This window comes from Copadichromis virginalis, linkage group LG13 (genome assembly GCF_057382275.1).
Source record: "Copadichromis virginalis isolate Kocher_CV1m ecotype Utaka linkage group LG13, C_Virginalis_male_GT1.1, whole genome shotgun sequence".
NCBI classification, from domain to species: Eukaryota; Metazoa; Chordata; class Actinopteri; order Cichliformes; family Cichlidae; genus Copadichromis; species Copadichromis virginalis.
In genome coordinates, this window is record NC_140630.1 from 30,339,174 (window position 1) to 30,349,338 (window position 10,165).

The window sequence follows — 10,165 nt, forward strand, 5'->3', positions numbered from 1 at the left end:
TCTTGCTGCAGTCAAATCAGTGAGCAGCCTGTCAGCCTGGATATTGCCTAAGAAATGTAGCCTACAACTGTACGTGATGTATTTTATTTACTCCATCTATAGGAAGTGAGACAAAAAAATGCTACAGAACATTTTACATCATTTAATAAAGGGTCTGATCATAGACTTTATATGAAACACAGACATAGCCTGCAGTTGGTGTAGTTTTGAATACAGGGTATGATTCGAGTGTGTGACTACCTTATGACTGATAAGTTGCCATCGTATAAGTGGACAGTGCCCTTGGTTTATCAGTCAAAGGTAAACCTTTGCATTTTGGCAGTCATCCTCTTGTTTTTTTTGATACCATATCTGGCAAACAAACCTGACTCCACAAACCAATGGGAATGTCCATCATTTCTGTAAAGGATATGGCTTTAATAAAGGATGTAATCGATCAAATATCTGCACGATTCTCCCAAATCTGATTAAGGTCAGCAATCTGCAACAGATTAGAAGATGAAGGAAAGTTTCTACATCATGGGTTTTAAGTATAAGTCAACACACTGAGTCACTGAGTACTGTGTGTGTGTTTGTGTGTCAGGACCAAGTTTCCTCTTTCAAACCCCAGTCTCTCGCTCTCTTTCTCTGCTCACATAAGTGCTGTAATTTGGATGCTCTGTAATTTCACCATGGCGGTTTAGGGTTAAGTGGAGGCTGTCCCTGCCATCATGAGCACTGGTCTTCTAAATGGACACACACTCTCCCTCACACACACATACACACACACTGGATCATTGCTACAGTGTGCTTGGATGCTTCTACAAAGGCCGGTGCATTTAATTACATTTATAAACACAGTTTTAAGGGCCCAGGCTGTGTCATTAGAACAGGCTTTACGAGATACATTACTGTGTGTGTGTGTGTGTGTGTGTGTGTGTGTGTGTGTGTGCATGAGAGCCAGAGAGCAAGCGAGCGGTGGTGTGTGTTTGTGTATGCCATAAGGAGAAAGAAAAGGAAACTTTGTCACATTGCAGCTATAATGGGTGGCTGGATGGACACACACACAGACACACACGAGTAGAGTGGTGAGAGAGTTGCAGATCGCACAGTCTGTAGCCCAGCAGGGGTTCCAAACACAGAGACAGAAGGTATTGATATATCCTACACACACACACACACACACACACACACACACACACACACACACACACACACACACACACACACACACACACACACAGTGACAGACGGTATTGGTATTTTTGCTCATCAGCCTACAGTGTATGGCTGTTTAGCAGGACCACACTGACATGCACATTCTCGGGCACACACACACACACACACACACACACACACACACACACACACACACACACACACACACACACACACACACACACACACACACACACACACAGCATGTAATCAGGCTGGCTCAATAATTCATTGTTGTTTTTGGTAATTCAAATGCATTCTACCTTCTTTCTCTCACAAAAATACCAGATCATTATTGTCAGGTCTGGAGGCTTCTTTTTGTTCGCAGCTATTTTAAGTTCAGATTGTGGGTCTTTGCCATTGGCAGGTGTTTTTATGTATTATTTTATTTGGATGTTCACTTTGATTGAGCATCTATAAATCCGGCAACTTCATTGCTGATTGATCTGCCTTCTTTTGAAGATAAAAATATATATTTTTTATTTTGCAGAGTTTCTGTCTTTACTTTGGAAAACTTTATTCTGTTGCAAAGAAAGCTGATAGTCCACGGGATATATATTGATTTTATCAAGACATTCTCAGATTAACTGGGGTATAGTATGACGATTGGCATCATGTGTATGAACATACTCAAGCATGAATGCAGTTATGGCATTGAGTGCCATGGGTGGTACTAAAAGCATTTGCCTTAGTTTTACACAACAGTTTTGTGAACAGTCAGATAGGGTCAAAGCAATGCTGTGATGAACATTCCTTACCTGTGTGTTTGCACAGCTGTTTCTTTTTTGTAAGGAAAAGAATCTAGATGAGGTCAAAGGCCTCCTGGACCAGCAGATGCAAACGCCAATGAAAATGTATGGATGTAGAAATAAAGTCATTACATTTGTCAAAGAAGTCGAGTCCTTGAGTCCATCTTGAGGGAACAAACACTTCAGGGTGCGGTGTAACAGCAAGAAGGAGGAACACTGAACCTTTTTCCTATCTTGCAAGGTAATTGGTGTTGTACGTTCCCCCCGGCCTACACAACTTTGCAATAGGATTGACATACTTGCCTTGTAAGTGCAGTGTTTGAGGAAGTTCCTTTGAGCTAGCTGGTGACTCATAGTTGCTAATGGTGGCTGATTTCCTTCCAAGCATAGTGCCGTTTTTTTGAGCAGTTTCTGTCATGTTATTATTTGACTGCGGCGTTCCCCTCAGTGAGCGGACAGGACACCAGCTGCCACTGTTTGCATTCCAATTGTTTGCCATCCAGTTAGTAAGAAGGCCCGAGCATAAAGGGGAAAATAATTGGAGGACAGGAGGATTGTATAGATCGCTTTTCTATGGACTGCACAGAAAGGAGCTGCAGGATTTAACTCGCTACAAGGGCAAGACAGCAAATGATGGCAAAATAACAATTAGAGGAATTTAGTGACACTATAATAGGATGACACTCAAGTATGCAGTGCAGCCAAACTCTTATTTTTGTTCTTACCATGGTTTTGGTAATTGCCTTGTTTTTGCCTCATCTTTCTGAATTAAACCCACTTGGTCTCAAGATGGTTTCGTTTAGAGGGCACTGATCTTCAGCTCGAACAAACATGCTGCTCCGAGATGACAAACTTGAAACGCGACTATAATTAGGGTAGCAAGATTTTCACACGACAACAATGATATGGCTAAGTGCTTGTGAGACGTATAGTAGGCTGGAAGAAGCAGCAAACCACAGCTGCTACACTTTAGTGCTGTATGATGGGGGAAAGATGAAGGGAGGTGAAGACGATGGATGGCTTATGATAGGGGAGTCAATAACTTCAATGTCCTGTTGAAGCCATTTAAAAATCATTTTCTTTGGTATGGTTTGCTCCCCGTGCCACAACTGACTTTTTATATAGTAAAGTAAGTAAGTCAGTGTATCAAGTATGAGACCGAAGTATCTGAGTCACTGAGGATGTGTAGAGAGAGTGAGGCCAAGGGTGAGCAGAACTCGTTATAATAAAATATGCTAGATGTTCCATAGATGTATGTATGCATCACTGCAATACAGATTTATTGCCTATATTTATGAGCCCTTTTTAAAGTTACAGTCTGACCAGCCCTGAAATTGACTGTTTGATGGGGAACATTTAACCCAAGCCATGATGTTTCTGCAAACTTTTATTGCCCCAACCAAACGAATCATTGAAAATATTAAAGCTATTAATTGTTAGGTTTATTAGTTATTCATATTTATCACTGAACTCAATCATAGGCATTAGCTGTTGCAGTTTTTTTTGCAGATTCTTCTAATAGCATTCTGTTAAATTCCTTGAAAATCAGATTGACCCGCACTGACTGGCTTACCTTTTACCAACATGTAACAGCTCAATTATTTCTATTTTTATTTGCTTTGGCACATTCCTCATTCTTTTTTGTTCTTTAAAAAAAAGAGGAAAAGACAATTAATCTGACAATAAATGAACATAACCCCAGCTTTGCAAGACATGCTTGGTGAAGCATAAGGAAAGAACTGAAGTTCTAGTGAAATGTTGAGGTATCCCTTTAAGGTAAAGCAGGGGTTCATCAGGGGTGAGCGGCGATGCCCAGATGTAAATACAAGCAGCAGATCCTGAAAGCCTGAGGCTCCGATGGAAATCCCAAATTGTATTAAGGGACATTGTCCCTCACTCTCAGTATGCGTACCTAATCCTGTTTTAGCGATGTTCCATTACCTCAATTACTATCATCTCGCCCAGAGGTGGACCCAGCCAAGGACACCACCAGAGAACTACCGATGGGTGGAGGAGAGAGAGAGCAAGGGAGGGGAGGGCTATAAAGAGGAGAGTCCTAGCTTGTACCAAAAAAAAGAGAAAAGAGAAAAGAAAGGAAATAAGGAGGATAGATTTATGGAGAAATCATCATAAATGATAGAGAATTAAAAGAATTCATGTAAAGCTACAAGGATAGTTGTAGGTCTGTCTTAGAAGGTAGCCAAGACCTGGCATCCATTTTTGTTTCCCAGCTGGTTGTGGAGGGATGTAATGGTGGCAGTCCAGCTAATTTACAGGCCAGAATTCTGGCTGAAGGACAGACCACTATGCTGGCTGACGTTCTGAGGTGGATTCAATAAAAATCATTTTATACTGTAAATGTGCTGCCATCTTAAAGATACACTGACGCTTTTAATTTAGTGCCACCAACATGTCTTGTTCTGGTTACACAGACATGCATGAAACATTTGGAGGTAACAGGTCATGTGTCACTGCAGCAACTTGTGGAAAACAGTTTCAAATGCTGTAAGCATCTATCGTTCAGTACGTTTTTATTTTTTGAATATTTAAAGAAAAGAAGATTTTTTTTGCCATTTTAACCTTCAAAATGTGACTACATGCATCGACATTATGTCTTCACTGTGGCCGACAACATTATAAGACTACCAAAAAAATGCAGTCTATACTACTATGTGAATTCCATAAATTTAGGGTTTTCCTACTTGATATTTAGTTTTTGTTGTTTCTGTTGAAATCTTCAATTTGTTTCAAGGAGGTGAGAACATTTACCCCAATATAAAAAGACTAATATTCTGATGTCGGAGTTTTCATGAACGCAGCTCTGCACTGAAAACTGTTTCTCTGACTGAGGCCTAAATAAACTAAACAGGCATGTTCTGACTTGTGAGATCATTCAATCAAGTAGAAATGACTTCTGCATCTTTTTAAGCTACAGTTATAAATTCAAAGACTGCAGGTGTATTAGCTACAGTAACACACTCTGTGTTACTGTCACATGCGGGTTGCTGCTTGTCTGCAGAAGGCTCTTATTTCAAAAGCTGACGATATGCAAATGAAGAACAGCAGCTGAACAACAAACACTAAAATGAGAAAAGCAAAAATTCCTCATTTGAACTTTGTAATAAAGTTTATACAAAATACAAAGAAGATGATTGTTCTGTAAATGCTTTCTATCAGTGATTCCTGGAATACCATTTGCATGTGTTCACAGCGACAGGATAGAGATGATGCTCAGGGGCATCACTACTCATGGTTGCGCTGTCCACGTCACACGCGGGGAGTATCATTACGAGCATCTATCAGTTGGCAGTTGGTCAGGATTCCATCCTGGTCCTGTCAGGGACGAGGTGACCATTTTAAGTGGCTGTATCTGTATGACTGGGGAAAAAGAAAAAAAGTATTACAGCACAGTTGACATAAAAACTATAAAGCAAAGGAAAAAAATAGCTGATAACAGCAGAAGAAAAGCTGAAAATTAAAGTGAAGTAAAACAAATTAGCTTCAGAGAGAGACTATCAAAGTGCAGCACCCTGACCCTAACCCTGACCACCAAGCAATGCGTTCAATTTTTTTTTTGATGTGTCTGTTAGAATAATTATTTTTCACCTTCTGAATGCCAAGACTTGGGAGAACAATTTCAATAATCCTGAACCACATATGATGCTCTGGTGTATTTTGGTCTCAATCTATCCGTTTTGTCGCTGTACGCTTTGGTGCGCTGGCTTTATTTCAGCCCCTTGCACAGCCATTGGCTCAGAGTGTTACACTTCGTTGTTGAGAGGGATGGGTAGAGCCAGGGGAACTTGCTGCACTCTGTCCTTCTCTCTCTCTCACACACAAAGGAGTTGTGAAACATGAGCCAAGCTGTCTTACTGCCTCCCTCTCCCATCTAGCACCACATAAGTGTCCAGGCAATGCCCTTGGCTTAATAAGGCTTAATGCCTGCGCTTGTCACTGTAGCATGGCTGGTATTGAGTGCTAGGACATTTCTGAAACTGTGTGTGTCCTCTGGAGTCTCACTAGCAGGCACACGGCTCTGACATTTACCCTCGGTAAAGAAGCGGATGTTATTATTTCCCCCATCTGCCCACCCGTCTCCTTCCATATACCTGGTGCACACGTGCAGCCAAACTTTAAAGTTGTGCGAGGTATTTGTCACCTCTATCTAAACTTAAACCACAGAGATTACTTCTATTGCATCTTCTTTCTTTCTCTTTCTCTGGCTCGATCTGTCTTCATTCCACCGTCTCCATTCCACTTTCTCACTTCATTTTTCTACCTTGGAGTGGTGGAGAGTTTGCCTAATGAAGTGGCTGATGGGAGTATATTACAGGGAGACAGAGTGGAGCGGTCGCCTACTCTAAAATCCATTAACCTTACAGTTTCAATCAGCATGCAGACAAGTCTGAGCTACGAGTCAAAAAGGCGCGTATTAGCTTAAGAGTTACACTATTGTGCCTTTTACTTGTTTTACTTAATACTTTACACACATCTTTATACACAGAGAGAGAAACATTTTTTTTCTTTTGTTTTCAGACAGTTTGTAATGTCAACATTTTATACAAGTCTTTTTTTTAATCAAATGACAGTACTTTCCCGGGGACACAGAATGAATCAAAAATTATGAATATGCAGATACTCATGATTTAATGACATAGTTGAAGATTTACACTAAGTGCACATTCACCACATTCCTCAGAAAAAGATTTCTGTATAGTGTTGTAGGAGTATCAGTTTGAGCAGAACCACACATATAGAGAGAAACTTTTCTCAAAGAAGGTGATAAACCAGTGATTCCCAAGCATTTTGCCACAAGATGTCTTAAAACAAAGCTTATTGTGAGCGTCTGCACAAATGAAATGATCTGCACATGTGACCGCTTTAGCCAAAGAGGCATTTTTGTCAGAAGCAAAGGCATGAAGGTTATTCCTTATGAGAAACATATTTCCTATTTTGTCAGATTTGATTTGCATCTATTTGTAGGGTTCCCAGTCCCACTGGACTAAATCATATGCACATTTTGGAACTCATGAGAAGCTCCATTTAAGTTTTATATAACAAGCGTTTCTGTTTTTTACACAGCAAGTAAGACAAATATTAGACTTCCTTCCTACTAATAGTCGTATTTTGACTGCTGCAAAACATGCCTCAGATACTATTCTGCCTGAAAAGTCTGTAATAGAGTGACATTTTTCAGGGAGATACAGGGCAGCTTTTGTTCTTATACTTGCTCACACTGTGCTAACTCAGTACACATTGTACCTTTTTTCTGTTCTGTTGGACTCATTCATTTTGTGTGTATGAAAATAGAGATGTCAGACCGGCACCTTGATGATTGTATTCAGAATTACTGCTTGAAACTGTAACTGCTTGAAGGGGACCTATTATTCTCCATATTCTTATGCTTGGATTCTTCGAGTAGCTTTGTACTGAGCCTCGGTACATCCTCTGTTCAACCACTGAATGAAACAAGCAGTTTTAGGCACCTTCCCCATCTCTTTAAGTCAGCTTTTGTCGGAAACCAAGTGTTTAGAGGATTCTATTACAGATTCTATTAAATTGAAATTAACAGTCGCCACAAGGAGATTTATATTGTAAAGTAAAGACCCTACAATAATAGAGAAAAAACCCAGCGATCTAACAACAACAGTGGGAAGGAAAAACTCCTTTTTAACAGGAAGAACCCTGTAGCAGAACCAGGCTGAGGGAGGGGTAACCAACTGGGGACGATGACAGATGATGTCAGATGCCTTTAAACCTATTGGCTCTAAGCTAATAGGACCTCAACTCGCACCCTAGTTCTGGGCTATTAGAGTATTATTTTAAATTGTTTTCCAAAGTTGTGGCAGGCAGGGGAAAAAAACAAAACAAAAAATAGATTCACCTTTAATTGAAATTACTGTCTAGTCAATAAGGGGAAGGCCAAATAATGTCCAGGTAGAAAAAGTGCAGTTTTATTGTCAGTGTCCAAGACCAGAGCAGATCAACCAAAGGGAAAAAACATGAATAAATAAATGAATCCTCCCTGGTCCTGATAATGCAAATGATATTCACAGGTTAGATCCTTTGCAGGTGCCTACAATTAGTGGTAATTTGTGCCGATTTTAATGATCCATAATTTGGCTGCTTTTGCAAATGGTTGGTCATATGGGATAAGTGTGTGTGTGTGTACAGAAAGAGAAGCCGGGAGAGGAAAAGGGAAGGCGAATCTTTCGACCAGATGCTGAAATGCACAGACAGACAGACCCCCGCGCACACGCACTTTAACTCAATCATGTCTTCCTTATGACGACAAGCTATTCTGTCGCAATTCATTGTCGTTTATGTGAATAAAAACATTTCTTTTGTCAATTTAAATCGCTGTCTGTAAGCTCTGTACTGTCAGTAAAATTAGATCTCATTTAAACACACACTCGTACACAGAGATTTTCTCTTTGCATGTATTTGTTGAAGTATTTTTTCCATCCCTAAAACCTCTTTGACTTTCTCTTTCTGGCTATTAGAGGTAAATTGCAGTGTGCCGACGTCTAAAAGCTTCCGCTAAACCATGACATCCTTTTAGTATCACTGTTAATTTGCCGTATTTGTTCTGCCAGTAATTAGCAGGTGATACGTCCCAATTTAGTGTGTATTTTTACAACCCACCTAACCTGTTTACATATTAATGGGGTGTTTTGTAATTTATTGTCCACGACACGATTCAACAAAATAGCTTTTAACCAAAAAATCATCTGAGATAATTAGCATCAATATTACGACCCCGAGAATGACACCCATTTGCTTTTGAAATAATATTGCCTGTTTCAGCTTATTATGTGTTACAACTTTTTGACTTTTTTTTTCATTGCAGTTGTTGTTATTCCATAAATAACTCTATTTCTACCCACACACTGAAGACAGCTCAAGCATTTTATGCATTAAATGAGATATTTTACGATTGTTGGTAGTGAAAGGGACAAAGCTATGGTGTTAGTCATTCAGTACAGTCACATATAGAGCTATTATGCTATAGCTACTTTCTGTTTTAGTGTAAATTAAAATTCCAGACTGACCTCACACTAGCTGTCTATCTGAATATTTTCTCTTTTGCTTTGGGCTTTTGATCATGCATAAACTCGTTAATGTATAAAATGTGCATATCTGCATGTTCACTTTGTTTAATGTACCCTTGCTGCACAGTGCTTAATAGTGGAAGGCACTCTGAATGGCAGTGATGGCGGGGTTTGTTTATCATCTAATCTTGTAAACGAGCTGATGGCCGTCCATCAGTGCCCTAATGAGATTACACATGCATTGCGGGTCCTGCCACAGGTCATCGTCACCAGGGCCATTCAAAGGCAATTATTGTTTTAGATGTTCCTCTTGTTGCTGTCTCAAAGTGACTCTACATGCTTCACTGACAGAAGATGCTTTGAAGCAGACTGAAGGGGTTATTTTTCCTCTCCAGTTGGAGCCTAAATGTTTTCGCACTCCTACTGTTATACCATCCTTGGGCGATTGAGCTGCTCTGTTGTGTTTGTGTGAATAAGGGTGTGCATGCACATTTAAGTGTGGGCAGTACATATGACTCTAAAATACAGTTTATGTCAATGAACTTGCATACATTTGAGATAAAAATAGAAAAGCATTTCTGACTACTCATGGCTTCAACCTCCAGGTTGCCAGAGCCTGCCATGAGTGACGGTTGAATTTTGCTTTAACCGTATGTGTGATAGGCAAATTTTCAGAAGGGAGAACATGTTACATTTTGAATGAAGTCACATATTTTGTCATTGCAGTACACCGCCTGGCAGGTAAAAGAAATCTATGAAACAGGATGGATCTACTCTTAATTGTAACCCCAGACAGGTTTCCAATGACCTAGTGAATCAGGTGGTTAATGTATTTAGGTTGTTGCTGGAGAAATAAGGAAGTAGTAAATTACAAGTTTGGAGGATTCTTCTGTGTTGTCTCTCCTGTGTGTTCGGGAGTGTGTGTGTTTGTCAGTGAGCCTCTGTTTTGGTAGATCAGTGGGAAGTGGTCGTCCGCTGGGATAGCCCCGTTTCTTTGTTCTCCTGCTGACAATGGAGGACTCACAGTCAGTCTAAAGGGAGAAATTATGTCCCAAAGCAGTCTGGGAGAAAAAGAGAGAGACACACACACTTCTCACATGCTACTCATGTGGGGCATGACCTCAATAAAAGCTACTGTTGTATTTGCAAAGCCCTCAACACCATGTG

General features: G+C 40.2%; 1 protein-coding gene across 2 annotated transcripts in view; it reads left to right on the forward strand.

Moving 5' to 3' along the window:
* bcl11aa (BCL11 transcription factor A a) overlaps nucleotides 1-10,165 on the forward strand; it is a 53,545-nt gene that overhangs the window by 37,239 nt on the left and 6,141 nt on the right. The window lies entirely within an intron of this gene.